This window comes from Aquarana catesbeiana, linkage group LG05, assembly GCF_042186555.1.
Source record: "Aquarana catesbeiana isolate 2022-GZ linkage group LG05, ASM4218655v1, whole genome shotgun sequence".
Lineage (NCBI taxonomy): Eukaryota > Metazoa > Chordata > Amphibia > Anura > Ranidae > Aquarana > Aquarana catesbeiana.
The window spans coordinates 158123702-158138633 of record NC_133328.1 but is presented as its reverse complement, the minus strand read 5'-3'; positions in this window follow the sequence as shown (position 1 = coordinate 158138633).

Sequence of the window (14932 nt, the reverse complement as noted above, 5' to 3'; positions counted from 1 at the left end):
GTTCGCGCCAAATTCGTGTGGCGCGTCTCGGCCCATAATTCACTGCGGCATCGCAGTGCATTGCTTGCTGATGATTGGCCAAGCATGCACTATGACCCGCATGCTTGGCCAATCACAGCGCCGCCTTAACAGAGAGCCGTAATTGGCCAAAGCCAAGGAGGCTTTGGCCAATTATGGCTCAGGGGATTTAGTACACGCCCCACACTATATAAGGCCGCCTGCACGGCGGCCCTGTGCAGTGTGTTCCGGTGTGCTGAGAAATAGAGAGAGAGAGAGACAGTGTCATTTCATTTGAGTTAGCTAGATTAGGCAGGACAGTCAGTCAGTTAGCTGCACTTAAAGTGTATTGTCTATATATATGCATCCCAGGTGTTGCATATATATATATATATATATACACACTGTATTCAGTTTAGCTAGATCCGTTCCTGTTATCTTCTAGACTATTTACATTTAGTGCAGTGCGTCCTGCTCACAGTGTTCAGCTAGATCCGTTCCTGTTATCTTCTTACTGACAGGCAGGCTTGTCTTGTTACAGTATTTTGAAGAAAATTACTGGTGTTCTTTTGATCCTATTAGTACCACAGTCAGGCAGCTAGACTATTTACATTTAGTGCAGTGCGTCCTGCTCACAGTGTTCAGCTAGATCCGTTCCTGTTATCTTCTTACTGACAGGCAGGCTTGTCTTGTTACAGTATTTTGAAGAAAATTACTGGTGTTCTTTTGATCCTATTAGTACCACAGTCAGGCAGCTAGACTATTTACATTTAGTGCAGTGCGTCCTGCTCACAGTGTTCAGCTAGATCCGTTCCTGTTCTATTCTTACTGACAGGCAGGCTTGTCTTGTTACAGTATATAAAGCTACCTGAAGAAAATTACTGGTGTTCTTTTGATCCTATTAGTACCACAGTCAGGCAGCTAGACTATTTACATTTAGTGCAGAGCGTCCTGCTCACAGTGTTCTGCTAAACCTACAAGTTAGTGGGGTGCGTCCTGCTCACAGTGTTCAGCTAGATCCGTTTCTGTTATCTTCTTACTGACAGGCAGGCTTGTCTTGTTACAGTAAATACAGCTACCTGAAGAAAATTGCTTGTGTTCTTTTGATCCTATTAGTACCACAGTCAGGCAGCTAGACTATTTACAGTTAGTGCAGTGCGTCCTGCTCACAGTGTTCTGCTAAACCTACAAGTTAGTGGGGTGCATCCTGCTCACAGTGTTCAGCTAAACCTACAAGTTAGTGGGGTGCGTCCACCTCACAGTGTTCAGCTAAACCTACAAGCTAGTGGGGTGCGTCCTGCTCACAGTGTTCAGCTAGATCCGTTTCTGTTATCTTCTTACTGACAGGCAGGCTTGTCTTGTTACAGTAAATACAGCTACCTGAAGAAAATTGCTGGTGTTCTTTTGATCCTATTAGTACCACAGTCAGGCAGCTAGACTATTTACAGTTAGTGCAGTGCGTCCTGCTCACAGTGTTCTGCTAAACCTACAAGTTAGTGGGGTGTGTCCTGCTCACAGTGTTCAGCTAAACCTACAAGTTAGTGGGGTGCGTCCACCTCACAGTGTTCAGCTAAACCTACAAGCTAGTGGGGTGTGTCCTGCTCACAGTGTTCAGCTAGATCCGTTTCTGTTATCTTCTTACTGACAGGCAGGCTTGTCTTGTTACAGTAAATACAGCTACCTGAAGAAAATTGCTGGTGTTCTTTTGATCCTATTAGTACCACAGTCAGGCAGCTAGACTATTTACAGTTAGTGCAGTGCGTCCTGCTCACAGTGTTCTGCTAAACCTACAAGTTAGTGGGGTGCGTCCTGCTCACAGTGTTCAGCTAAACCTACAAGTTAGTGGGGTGCATCCACCTCACAGTGTTCAGCTAAACCTACAAGCTAGTGGGGTGCGTCCTGCTCACAGTGTTCAGCTAGATCTGTTTCTGTTATCTTCTTACTGACAGGCAGGCTTGTCTTGTTACAGTAAATACAGCTACCTGAAGAAAATTGCTGGTGTTCTTTTGATCCTATTAGTACCACAGTCAGGCAGCTAGACTATTTACAGTTAGTGCAGTGCGTCCTGCTCACAGTGTTCAGCTAAACCTACAAGTTAGTGGGGTGCGTCCACCTCACAGTGTTCAGCTAAAGCTACCTGTAGAAGGTTGGTGGTGTTCTCATACTACAGGCAGGCAGTTGATTTTGCTAGCTGCAGTATCAGTACATATATATATCCCAGCTTAGTGCAGCTACAGGCCATTAGTATGTCTGGAAGGCCAAGAAGGAGAGGCAGACAGTCACAAGCCAATAAGAGAGGGCAAGCAGGCTCTGTGTCTAGTGCTGGTCGTGGAGACGGTGCATCCTCATCAGCACGTGGCCATGGGACACGCTTGGCCTTTTTTCGGCAGCTGGCCATGTTGAGCCGCAACATGTGGAAGACTTGGTCGAGTGGATGACCAAGCCGTCCTCATCCTCCTCATCCTCTCTCACCCATGCCCAGGGTACTTTGTCTGGCAAAGCAGCGGCCTCTTCCCTCGGCTCAATGTCATCAGTGACTCCTTCCCTAGCCCCACCATGTCCTCCTGAGGAGTCCCTCGAACTGTTTGACCACAGTGTTGGGTACATGCTCCAGGAGGATGCCCAGCGTTTGGAAGGCTCTGATGATGATACTGAGCTCGATGAAGGCAGTAACATGAGCACGGACAGAGGGGGTGCCCAAGAAGGACAGCAATCTGGCAGTCATGCTCCCCCTGCTGCAACATACTGCCAGGTTTGCTCCAGTGATGAGGAGGGAGGGGATGATGAGGTCACTGACTCAACGTGGGTGCCTGATAGGAGAGAGGAGGAGGAGGAGGAGGCGGCACATCACCAATGAGGCAGGATGCCCTCCAGGGGCCAGCCTAAGGGCAGCACATTGACTGCATCACACCCCAAAGCTCCACATGTGCAGGGCGCTGCAGTCTCTGCGCGTTATTCAAAAAGTTCTTTGGTGTGGGCCTTTTTTGAGACGAGTGCATCAGATCGCACCGCTGCTATTTGCAACATATGTCTCAAGCGTATCTCGCGTGGCCAAAACATCTCCCGCTTGGGTACCACATGCTTGACCAGACATATGTTGACCTGCCATGCAGTTCGTTGGCAAGCGTATCTAAAAGACCCACACCAAAGAACAAAGAGGACCTCTCCTTGCTCCTCATCTGCTGAGATTTCCAACCCCACTAGACCTTCAGTCCTCTCTGAGACCTGCACTGAGAGGAATGAAGGTGTAGAACTAGGTGTGTCACAGTCAAGTACTTGTGGGCAGTCTGATTTTGGTACACCGACGTCAGATTGTACCAGGCAAATTTCCCTGCCCCAGCTGCTGCACCGCCGAAAGAAGTTTTCTCCCAGCCATCCACATGCCCAGCGGTTGAATGCTAGCTTGGCAAAATTGCTAGCACTTCAACTGCTGCCTTTTCAGTTGGTAGACTCTGCCCCCTTCCGTGAGTTTGTGGAATGTGCGGTTCCTCAGCGGCAGGTACCCAAACGCCACTTTTTCTCACGGAAGGCGATTCCGGCTCTCTACCAGCATGTGGAAGGCAATGTCCATGCCTCGCTGGACAGGGCGGTCAGCGGTAAGGTGCATATTACCGCTGACTCATGGTCCAGCAGGCATGGACAGGGACGTTACCTAAGTTTCACGGCGCATTGGGTGACTCTGCTGGCAGCTGGGAAGGATGCAGGACAAGGTGCAGTAGTGTTGGAGGTTGTTCCGCCACCACGCCTCCAAAATGCTAATGATTGTGACACACCTCTCTCCTCCACCCCCTCCTCTTCTTCTTCCTCCATGGCCTCTTCCTCGGAACCAGCGGTGCTCCGTAGTCGTTCAAGGGGCTACGCAAGTACGCAGGCCAAAAGATGCCATGCGGTGCTTGAGCTGGTGTGCTTGGGGGACAGGAGCCACACTGGGGCAGAGGTTCTGTCAGCTCTGCAGGGGCAGGTTCAGAGGTGGTTGACGCCACGCCAACTTAAGGCAGGAATGGTGGTTTGCGACAATGGCACCAACCTCCTCTCTGCCCTCCGACAGGGACAAATGACCCATGTGCCCTGTTTGGCTCACGTCCTTAACTTGGTGGTGCAGCGGTTCTTGGGCAGGTACCCGGGCTTACAGGATGTCCTGAGGCAGGCCAGGAAAGTCTGTGTGCATTTCCGCCGGTCATATAATGCCAGTGCTCGGCTGACGGACCTCCAAAAGGAGTTTAACCTGCCCAAGAACCGCCTAATCTGTGACATGCTCACCAGGTGGAACTCAACGTTGGCCATGCTGCAGCGGCTGCACACGCAGCAGAGGGCCATCAATGAGTACCTGTGCGACTATGGCACCAGGACAGGGTCAGGGGAGCTTGGTTTTTTTTCCCCACGCAAGTGGGCCATGATCAGGGATGCATGCACTGTCCTGTCACCATTTGAGGAGGCCACGAGGATGGTGAGCAGTGACAGTGCATGCATCAGTGACACTGTCCCCCTTGTCCACCTGTTGGAACACACGCTGCGTGGAATAATGGACAGGGCACTTGAGGCAGAACAGAGGCAGGAAGAGGAGGACTTCCTTAGCTCTCAAGGCCCCCTTTATCCAGACAGTATTCCTGCGTGCCCGCCGATCACACAGGAAGAGGAGGAGGAGGAGGAAGATTGTGTCAGTATGGAGGTGGAGCCTGGCACTCAGCATCAGCAGCAGTCTTTAAGGGATCAGTCCCAAGAAACACATGGACTTGTACGTGGCTGGGAGGAGGTGGCTGCGGACCATGTCGTCCTTAGTGACCCAGAGGACTCCGGACCGAATGCCTCAGCAAACCTACGCTGCATGGCCTCCCTGATCCTGCAAAGCCTGCGTAAGGATCCTCGTATTTGTGGTATCAAGGAGAAGGACCAATACTTACTGGCAACCCTCCTTGATCCACGTTACAAGGGTAAGGTTGCGGACCTTATCTTGCCATCGCAGAGGGAGCAGAGGATGAAACATCTTCGGGAGGCGTTGCAGAAAGGTCTGTGCAACGCGTTCCCAGAGACTGGGAGGTTACAAACTCCTGTTTCTGGACAACGTGTTGCTGAGGCTTCGGTCAGTCAAAGAAGGAGCGGTGGAGAAGGTGGCCGTCTGACCGATGCGTTCAGACAATTTTTTGGTCCGCAGCCCCAAGGTATGATCGGTTCCAGCAACCATCGCCAGCGTCTGTTTTACATGGTGCAGGAATACCTAGGGGCAAGATCAGACTTGGACACCTTTCCCACCGAAAATCCTCTGGGTTACTGGGTCTTGAGGATGGATCACTGGCCAGAGCTTGCACAGTATGCAATTGAGCTACTGGCCTGTCCTGCATCCAGCGTTCTTTTGGAACGCACATTCAGTGCTGCTGGAGGCGTGGTAACCGATCACAGGGTGCATCTGTCCACTGACTCGGTCGATCGACTGACCTTCATAAAAATGAATCAGTCTTGGATCACCACCAGCTACCAAGCACCTGATGCTGATGTAACCGAAAATTTTTTTTTGAAATCTCAGATCCCTTCAAAGACTGCCTATGCTGATGCTGAGTGACTATCCCTGAGTAATTATCCTCTTCCTCCTCAATCATCATGCTGATAGCTTGTAAGAACATTTTTGGTTCTGGGCGCCACCACCAGTGCCTAAGGCACAATTTTTCAGCCCCTGTTTAACAGGGGCATGTAATTACAATTTTTGATGTAATACTTTGCAGCAGGGCTCATTCCTGCATTCCAACTAGAGTGTCTGTGAGGGGTTGCAGTGTTGTGGCACCAGCACCAGTGCCTAAGGCCCATTTTTTCTGCCCCTGTTTAACAGGGGCGTGTAATTACAATTTTTGATGCAATACTTTGCAGCAGGGCTTGTTCCTGCGTTCCAACTAGAGTGTCTGTGAGGGGTTGCAGTGTTGTGGCACCAGCACCAGTGCCTAAGGCCCATTTTTTCTGCCCCTGTTTAACAGGGGCGTGTAATTACAATTTTTGATGTAATACTTTGCAGCAGGGCTCGTTCCTGCGTTCCAACTAGAGTGTCTGTGAGGGGTTGCAGTGTTGTGGCACCAGCACCAGTGCCTAAGGCCCAATTTTTGAGCCCTTGTTTAACAGGGGCGTGTAATTACAATTTTTGATGCAATACTTTGCAGCAGGGCTCGTTCCTGCGTTCCAACTAGAGTGTCTGTGAGGGGTTGCAGTGTTGTGGCACCAGCACCTAAGGCCTAATTTTTCAGCTCCTGTTCAACAGGGGCATGTAATTACAATTCTTGATCTAATATTTCACAGCAGGGCCCTGTGAGGGCTTACAGTGTTGTGGCCACAGCAACACCTAAGGCCCAAATTTCTGCTGAGTATATAGGGCAGGACCCTACTTTCAAACAACTAACTTACAAACGACTCTTACTTGCAAACGGAAGGAGACAACAGGAAGTGAGATGAAATCTACCCCTAGGAAGGGAAATTCTCTCCTGTAAGAGTTAATATGGGAAAAACATTTTTCCTTTCCACTGATGCTTTCCAATCCATTGGGACAAAAAGTGAGGTGAAATCTTCTGAAGAGGAGGAAAGACAGCAAAACAAATGTCACAGGGGTGATAACCCTTCCCTATGTTTTCCAAAAAGCTTAAAAAAGATTTTTTGGCTGGAGCTAAACACGTTAAAAATGTACCCGTTAAAAATTACAAAGAGATTCTACTTAACAACAAACCTACAGTCCCTGTCTTGTTTGTGCCGCCTGTATACTGCTGTTCAGAGTATATAGGGCCTGGTGGCCCCACACCTTTCCTTATTTTAATTTGGGTGTGGGGTTCCCCTTAATATCCATACAAGACCCAAAGGGCCTGGTAATGGACTGGGGGGTACCCATGCCGTTTGTCTCAATGATTTTCATCCATATTGCCAGGACCCGACATTACATTAAACCCGCAAGCAGTTTTAAATGAGATCTTTTCCTTTAAAAATGACATTTGGTGCAGGGACTGTTCTAAACACGGGAAACACGCATCACTTTACAGGCATACTATAGACACCCCTCAGGTACGATATTTAAAGGAATATTTCACTTTTTTTTTTTTTTTACTTTAAGCATCATTAAAATCACTGCTCCCGAAAAAACGTCCATTTTTAAAAGTTTTTTTTGCATTGATACATGTCCCCTGGGGTAGGACCCGGGTCCCCAAACCCTTTTTAGGACAATACCATGCAAATTAGTTTTTAAAATGAGCACTTTTGATTTCGAACGTTCGAGTCCCATAGACGTCAATGGGGTTCTAACGTTCGTGCGAACTTTCGGTCCGTTCGCAGGTTCTGGTGCGAACCGAACCGGGGAGTGTTCGGCTCATCCCTAGTTGTGATATATTTTCAGCTCATTCAAAATGAATAGGCTCTCTTAAGGCAATGCATGTAAACATTTCAACAGCTCTTTATTTGAAAGCAATATCCTATGAATAGGAAATAGACTTACTTCCCAAAGCTAACACACCAGGTTAAGGATCCTTAATTTTTTTTTTAAAATGACAATCATTTTTAGCATCCAGAGTGTCAAAAGAGATTTCAAAATTACAGCCACATGGAAAAATAATAGTCCTCATCTTCGTGTTAAAGCCTTTTGAAATTAATTTATTGTCACTGGACCGCCAATTCAAATTCTGTTATTTTGATTCCTTGGCAGTTTTGACTAACCTAACAGGGGAACTTCTTTGGGGTATTGGTTTCCATCGTTTTTTATGTGCACCTGCTAGGTGAGTATTCCAGTAAATGTGACAGGGTTATTGTAACAATAAGACATGGAATGGCAGTCAAACTGAGAGACTGTGGATTTTGCGGGGGTTGGGCTAAGTTGCTGTTAAATATTGGAGAGGGGCTGCAACTGACTTACTACATATTTCCCCATATGCAGTGGTAGTGGAAGGATGGAAAAACATGGAGATGATTCAAGAACCTCCAATGTTATTTTGCATAGCCCAAACATGATAATGTCTACAAATGGGATTAAAGCATTTGTTAACCCAAAAAGAATAAATAAATAGATTTTCTGGTACCTTAAAGCAGATTAAACAGCACAGTGCTTGTGCGTGTAATCTGCCCCCTTCTAAACTATAAAAAAAACCTGAAACTGGCACTTCCTGTATCCCATCTCTAAACAGACCACGAAAATCAGGGCAGCTCCTCCCTGATCACCGCGGTCTAATTGCAGCCCTCCATCATACGCTCTCCTCTCACCCCCTCACTCCCTCACCCCCCTCCTTCCTGCATGTCAGCTCGTGTCTGTTTCTCCGTCTCCCCCCCGCTGCTTCTAGTAAAATGTTTTTTGGTCACTGCCTGCCAGATGATATCCTGGCAGATTACACTGCATTATTCTTTTAGAAAAACAAGCACTGTAAATACAGTTTTAGCGCTGTCTTCAGGCTGGTCACGTGACTCTCGGTCGGTTTCCATGGCTACTGCAGAAGAGGCTGAGTGGCCATGTGATCTTGCCAGCTGATGTCAGAGGGAGATCACAGCCCCTCCTGAAGTATCCATTCATTGAAGCTGTACAGCGGCCTCGAGTCATGTGACCGGCCTGAAGACAGCTCTAAATAGGTATTTACAGCACTCGTTTTTCTATACGACAGGTACAGTGTGTTCTGTGAGGTTCTAATAGAGAGTCTAGCAGAGTTTAAGTTATATGGGTTAACAAACCCATTAATTCAGCTGGGCTTTACTGAGATAGGGAGTAAAGTAAAAAAAATCCCATAGAAATCTGAAAACTTCTACTGTAAACTATGGATTCTTTCTTCTGGTCTACCTCTCAAGGTAGATTGTTAAGGAAAAATTGTGGAAGTTTCAAAAGGAACAATAAACTCTGGTTCAAAAAGAAAAAAACATCTATTGATCTCAACCTCCTCGAAATCTCCAAATTCCTTTTTTTTTTTGCTGCTGTGATCCGACTTTCTATTAGAGGGTGGCAACATGCATTCTCTGTGGTCTCACTGTATGTGGAAATGTAGCCATTCACTCCTGCTTATTCCTGAGATGGACTAGGGATTGTGGACTATGGGATGTGTAGTAACTGTAGAGCAGTGCACATGACTACAACTGACATGCACCGCTTATTCAAAACAAATAGAAGTGTGGGGAAAGAGGTGTGGCAACCCACCGGGTACGTTACAAGGAGGAAAAAACACAGTAAGAAACAATTTAATAAAAAATAGATTACAGGGCCTTAACTAGTGGATGCTTTTTGAATAATAAGATTATCACTTCACATTAAGCTCACCACAGGTTAGAATTTAATTGTGCATTTCCCTCTACAACAGTGGTTCTCAATTCCTGTCCTCAGGACCCACTAACAGGCCAGATGTTAAGTATTACCTTGGGGAGATGCAGACTACAATACTGCAATCACTGAGCACCAAATTATATCACCTGTAATGTATTTCAGTTATCTTGCAAACTTGGCCTGTAAGGCCCCTTTCACACTGGGGTGGGGGCGGCGTCAGCGGTAAAGCACCGCTATTGTAAGCGGCACTTTACCGTCGGTATTCGGCCACTAGCGGGGCGTTTTTAACCCCGCTAGAGGCCGAGAAAGGGTTAAAGACCACCGCAAAGCGCCTCTGCATTGATTTCAATGGGCAGGAGCGGTGAAGGAGCGCTGTATACTCCGCTCCTTCACCGCTCCGAAGATGCTGCAAGCAGGACTTTTTTTCCCGTCCTGCTAGCGCACCGCTCCAGTGTGAAAGCCCTCAGGGCTTTCACACTGGAGACACAGCAGCGGCTGTTTCGGGACGGTTTGCAGGCGCTATTATTAGTGCAATAGCCTGCAAACCGCCCCAGTGTGAAAGGGCCCTTAGTGGGTCCTGAGGACAGGAGTTGAGAACCACTGTTCTACAGCCATGTAGTACAAGGGCCTATCTGATTGTATACAGCTTCATTGGATAGTTTAGCTAGGTCTTCATATTACATAGTTTTGGTAAATCTAAAGTTGACTATGCAAAATTTGTACAGAGAAAAAGAGACTGGAGACCATTTTTAAATTGTTTTCTACAGGCTCAGGACCTGTCCATGAGATTTGCAATGCTTTCAGCTTCTGGAAGTGTCCAATCAATATAAACTTTTAATTAATAGCATTACAACTGTTTTTCCAGTAGACCAGTAGAGTTAATCTTTAATGTTCAATAAAAAAATGGGTCCATGGTGACCTTATAAGTAAGTACTATCTGTGTGAAATGCATTAAAGCTTCATTGTGATGTTGCATTGTTAGTTCCTTTGTGTGGTTAATAAATGTTCAATCATGCGGCAAGTATTGTGGACCAGTTTTTATGTTTCCTGTATTTGAAGTGTCATAACCAGGAAAATTCCAGTAATTGTCTGTTGTCAGACTTTCCACTCTGTTGCTAGTCCTTCTGACTGGAGCCTATTAGAAATTGAGTTCATTTTTAGCTGTGTTTTATTGATGTATCACAGAACTAAGTTCAGAAATCTATAGCATGGATCTACTACATGAAAAGCATGGAAGTGCAGTAAATTGATATTGAGATGAAAAGGACCCATATGAAAAGAATGGGAACAGGACTTTGTGAAATATAATTATTCATCCTAATCACTGGGTGAACCGAAAAGTGCACATTTTAACCAGACTATAGGGACATATATGGGATCTGTAAACTGCATTTTAACTTTATAAAAGATAAACACACATTTAATCTTTACAAAAAATAAAGGGCGGCACAGTGGTGTAGTGGGTATCACTCTCACCTAGCAGTAAGAAGGGTCGCCTATTTCGAATCCCAACCACGACACTACCTGCCTGGAGTTTGCATGTTCTCCCTGTGCGTGGGTTTCCTCGGGGCACTCCGTTTTCCTCCCACACTCCAAAGACATGCTGGTAGCTTCTGTCCAAAATTGGCCCCGTATATGAATGGGGACCTTGGATTGAGGGTAGGGACTGATGTGAGTGTGCGATGTACAGGGTTAGGGGCAATTGTAGACACGCACCCACACTCACTCGGGTTGAACTGGATGGACTGGTGTCTTTATTCAACCTTACTAACTAATAATAGCACAATTAATAATATACAGTATATTTTAAACAATCAACTACAGTATGTGGTGCACAGCTGAACACTGTAAAGTGATTTTACAACACCAAAGAAATACACTCAAATAAATTCAGTGTGGCACAACAAATAAATAAATAACTCATAAGTAGTCCAAAGCCCCATAAAGTTGTGTGTTATGTCTTATGTGTTAAGTTAGTAATAAAACAAGTATAAAAATGTAAAAATGTGTGGATAAATTAGTCAAAAACATCCAGTGTCTTCAATCTTCATGCAAAGTGCACATCCATCACCAGGTGAAGGGCCTGCTCACCTCAAAACAATATTCAAAATGCTCATCATCATTTAACCCAGACAGATCTCTTGTGTCCTCCTTAACTAACACAGGGCACCCTTGGCTTAACAAAGCTCACCATGGACTCATATATCAAACAAGGAAAAAACGAACAAACATAGTGTGCTCCGTTTATTCCTTTATTGAAAAGGCCTACTGAGGAAGCCCAATCACAGGGCGCAATGCATCTAGGAAGGAGGAGCCAAGCAAGTGGCGTCACGTCGGAGTTGCGCAGAAAGAGGTAGTGAGCGGGACGGTGTTATTGCTTTTAAAAGCGTTCTATACTCTGTTATTTTGTATGTGTACTTTTTTGTGGGGTTTTAATAAAGAAATATACGGAGTACACTATGTTTGTTCCTTTCTGCCTTGTTTGATATGTGGGCTGAGTCCATGGTGAGCTTCGTTAAGCTGAGGGGACAGATGCCCTGTGTTAGTTAAGGAGAACACGAGAGATCTCCCTGGGGTAAATGATGATGAGCGTGTTGAATATTAGACATGTGCACACTGAAATATGTAGTTTTCGGAATTTCGTTTTCGTCCGAAAAATACATTTATTTAGTTACTCCTGAAATTAGTTTTTATTCATTTTGTTTTTCGTTAAAAATTGCATTTGTCCGAAAATCCAAATTAATTAAGGTCGAATCTGTCATTGATAGCTTATGGTGTCTGTCGAATGTTCAAAGAAGATTCGACGGAGCAACTAAACTGTATGACGCTGTATAGTTTACCTGCTCCGTCAAATCTTCTTAGAACTTTCAATAGACACCATAAGCCAAAGTATGTGTGTACTTAGTTCTAGCTATTTTACTGCTCCTCCTCTTTGGTTACAATCAGCCAATAACATTCATCATCATCATTATTTTTATTTTACTTCCCCCACCCAATTCCAGCAGCGATCTTTTCTCCCCTACGTCAAATCTTTTCTCTCTGTGTCGAATCTTTTCTCTCTACGTTGAATCTTTGCTCTCTATGTCGAATCTTTTCTCTCTATGTAGAATAATCTTGGACTAATAAAGTTAAGGTTAGGCACATTCGACCACAGGTTTGATGGACAAGATTGTTATTGTCAGCATAATGTCGAATCTCCTATCTATATTGAACTGTTGTAGCAATGAAAACGAAAATAAAGCATTTGTTTATGTTGGATCTTTCGTTTTTCGGACTCTGCACTTTCGTTAGCGTTTGTTAAAACGATAACGAAAATACCTGAAATTCGGACGAAAATGCATTCGGACAAAAACGAATGCACATGTCTATTGAATATTGTATTGAGGTGAGCAGACCCTTCACCCGGTGATAAATGTGCATTTTGCATGAAGAGTAAAGACATGAAGTGTTTTTGACTAATTCATCTACACATTTTTACATTTTTTACTTAATTTTTTCTCCTAGCTTTATTACTAATTTAACACATAAGACACTTTTAGATGGCCATTGGATTTGTGCATAAACACACAACTTTATGGGACTTTGGACTACTTATGAGTTATTTATTTAGGTGTTGCGCCATACTGAATTTATTTAAGTGACACATTTAATCTTCACATAATATAATCACAGGTTTATCTGTTATCCTAGAACTGGTTCTAGCCTTTTAGTATTACTAAATTAGGTAGAGGGTGTTTAGATGCAAAGTTATTTAATGGCGACAAGATGGACTGCTTGCATTTGCTCAAGGCTGGGGACATAGCGCTACTTGAATAAATGCATCATTTTGTCCTTTCATTATACCTCTTTAATCGAATGCTGCTAATTTTTGAAACAAAGAGTGCTCTTAAGCAGAAAAGATCTCTGTCATGTGTATTTATTGTCATCTGCTATTTGCCTTGACTTTAATTAAACAAGCTGAATCGAGTCAAAATGAATGCTGCCGTTATTTTATATAACTGCAATGGCTTGAACATAGGAATAAATTGCAGCAGAAATACAAATTACAGCATGTCATGAATGTAGAATTAATCATTGTACAGTAGGTTCTGCTTCAGTAACACTTGCAGGTGATCCAATATCATATAGATATGACAACACAAGCTAACGTCACTTCAACAATATATTTTACTTTGAAACAATGATTCTGGTTGATCACCTGTGTTGCTATGGCCATTTGTATAGTGACTCTATTGCAATAATATAGAGTTAGGTTTAGTAACAGCATATGTTTACAGAGGCCCTTCCCCCTCCATTGATATGTAAAGACTGAGACAGGATGTTCTTTGCAGGAAGTTGGTGTATGCAGGAAATGGGTAGGACGGGCTTGGGGAACATTTGTAAGAAACATGTGTTTGGGACAACAGATGTGTTTTTGGAAGGACAAAGAGGAAGACATAGATGCAAGGAGCTCGATAACTTTGGAGACGCTTTTGTGAGTTGGACTCTGAGCAAAGAACTATGAAGGACATCTTGACCCCGAAGTTGAGTAACTGTTTAGTTTACTTAATGTGTACATATTGTACATGCTTATATTTGTAGGCATATTTTGTAAGCTAGAAGTTGTGTTGTATTGTGCATCCTACAGTTTGTATGTGCAGATTTTTTCCTGTTTAGTGAACCATTGATACACTTCAAAAGTCTAAGCTTCCTTGGTTTTCCACAAGAACTTAATACATAGACAGAAAGTATTACATCACCTCTCATGCTTGATTCTTCAGGCACAATTAATGATATGGTAGCTATGATTTGCTTGCAATTTCACATTCTTTTTAAGACCTTGTTTGTATGCTTAACTCTAAATTGATTCCTAAAATGTCTATTGCATTAATGTACAACCAGAACAGGATTAAGTTAACAATTTTCTCGATCCATTGATGAGACTGATGAGTACTGATGGGACTTGCTAAACAATGCATTTTTTGATTGCATATGAATTTCTGCAAAAGCTTTCTGCATCATTCTGAATGGACACTTTGCAATATTTGCAACTCAAAGTTCAACTTCACCTTGGGATCAATGTGATAACCAAAGAAGAAGGGTATATAATATTTTTTTTCTCAGCACAGGTTCTAACACTGGTAGTTTATTCTCCAAGTTGCAGGCTAAAACATTAGAAGAGTGACACTTCTGCTGCACAAGGCCCATAGCCAAAACATCCTCATGTATCCACTTTCGTTGGACATTTGAAAGGCGATTGACATGCTTTCATAGTCCTATCTGCATTATATATCTAATCTGTGGGACTTTGGCTCCAATTTTCCTTTTTATCTACAAAAATCTACAAACTTAAAATAGTACTGGTCAGATCTTTTTCCTATACCTAGAGAGACCAGGCAGGGGTGTCCCCTGACGCCTCTTTTAATTGCTTTAGCTACAAAGCCCCTGGCCCAATTAATCCGTACAAACCCAGCTCGAAGCAGGAAATACCCTTATGGGAGACTGCGTATTGTGTCCCCCCTTACTCTCTTGTCAAATTTGTTTATTGAATTTTAACAATTAGCATACATAAGTACATATGGTGGCAGCAAATGAAAAGATCACATATATGGTAATAATATTGAGTTGTAGTTCCAACATAAACTAAAAGTAGTTTAACTAAAACAATTTTAGCATGGATCTAACTACTCAAAAGATTACGTC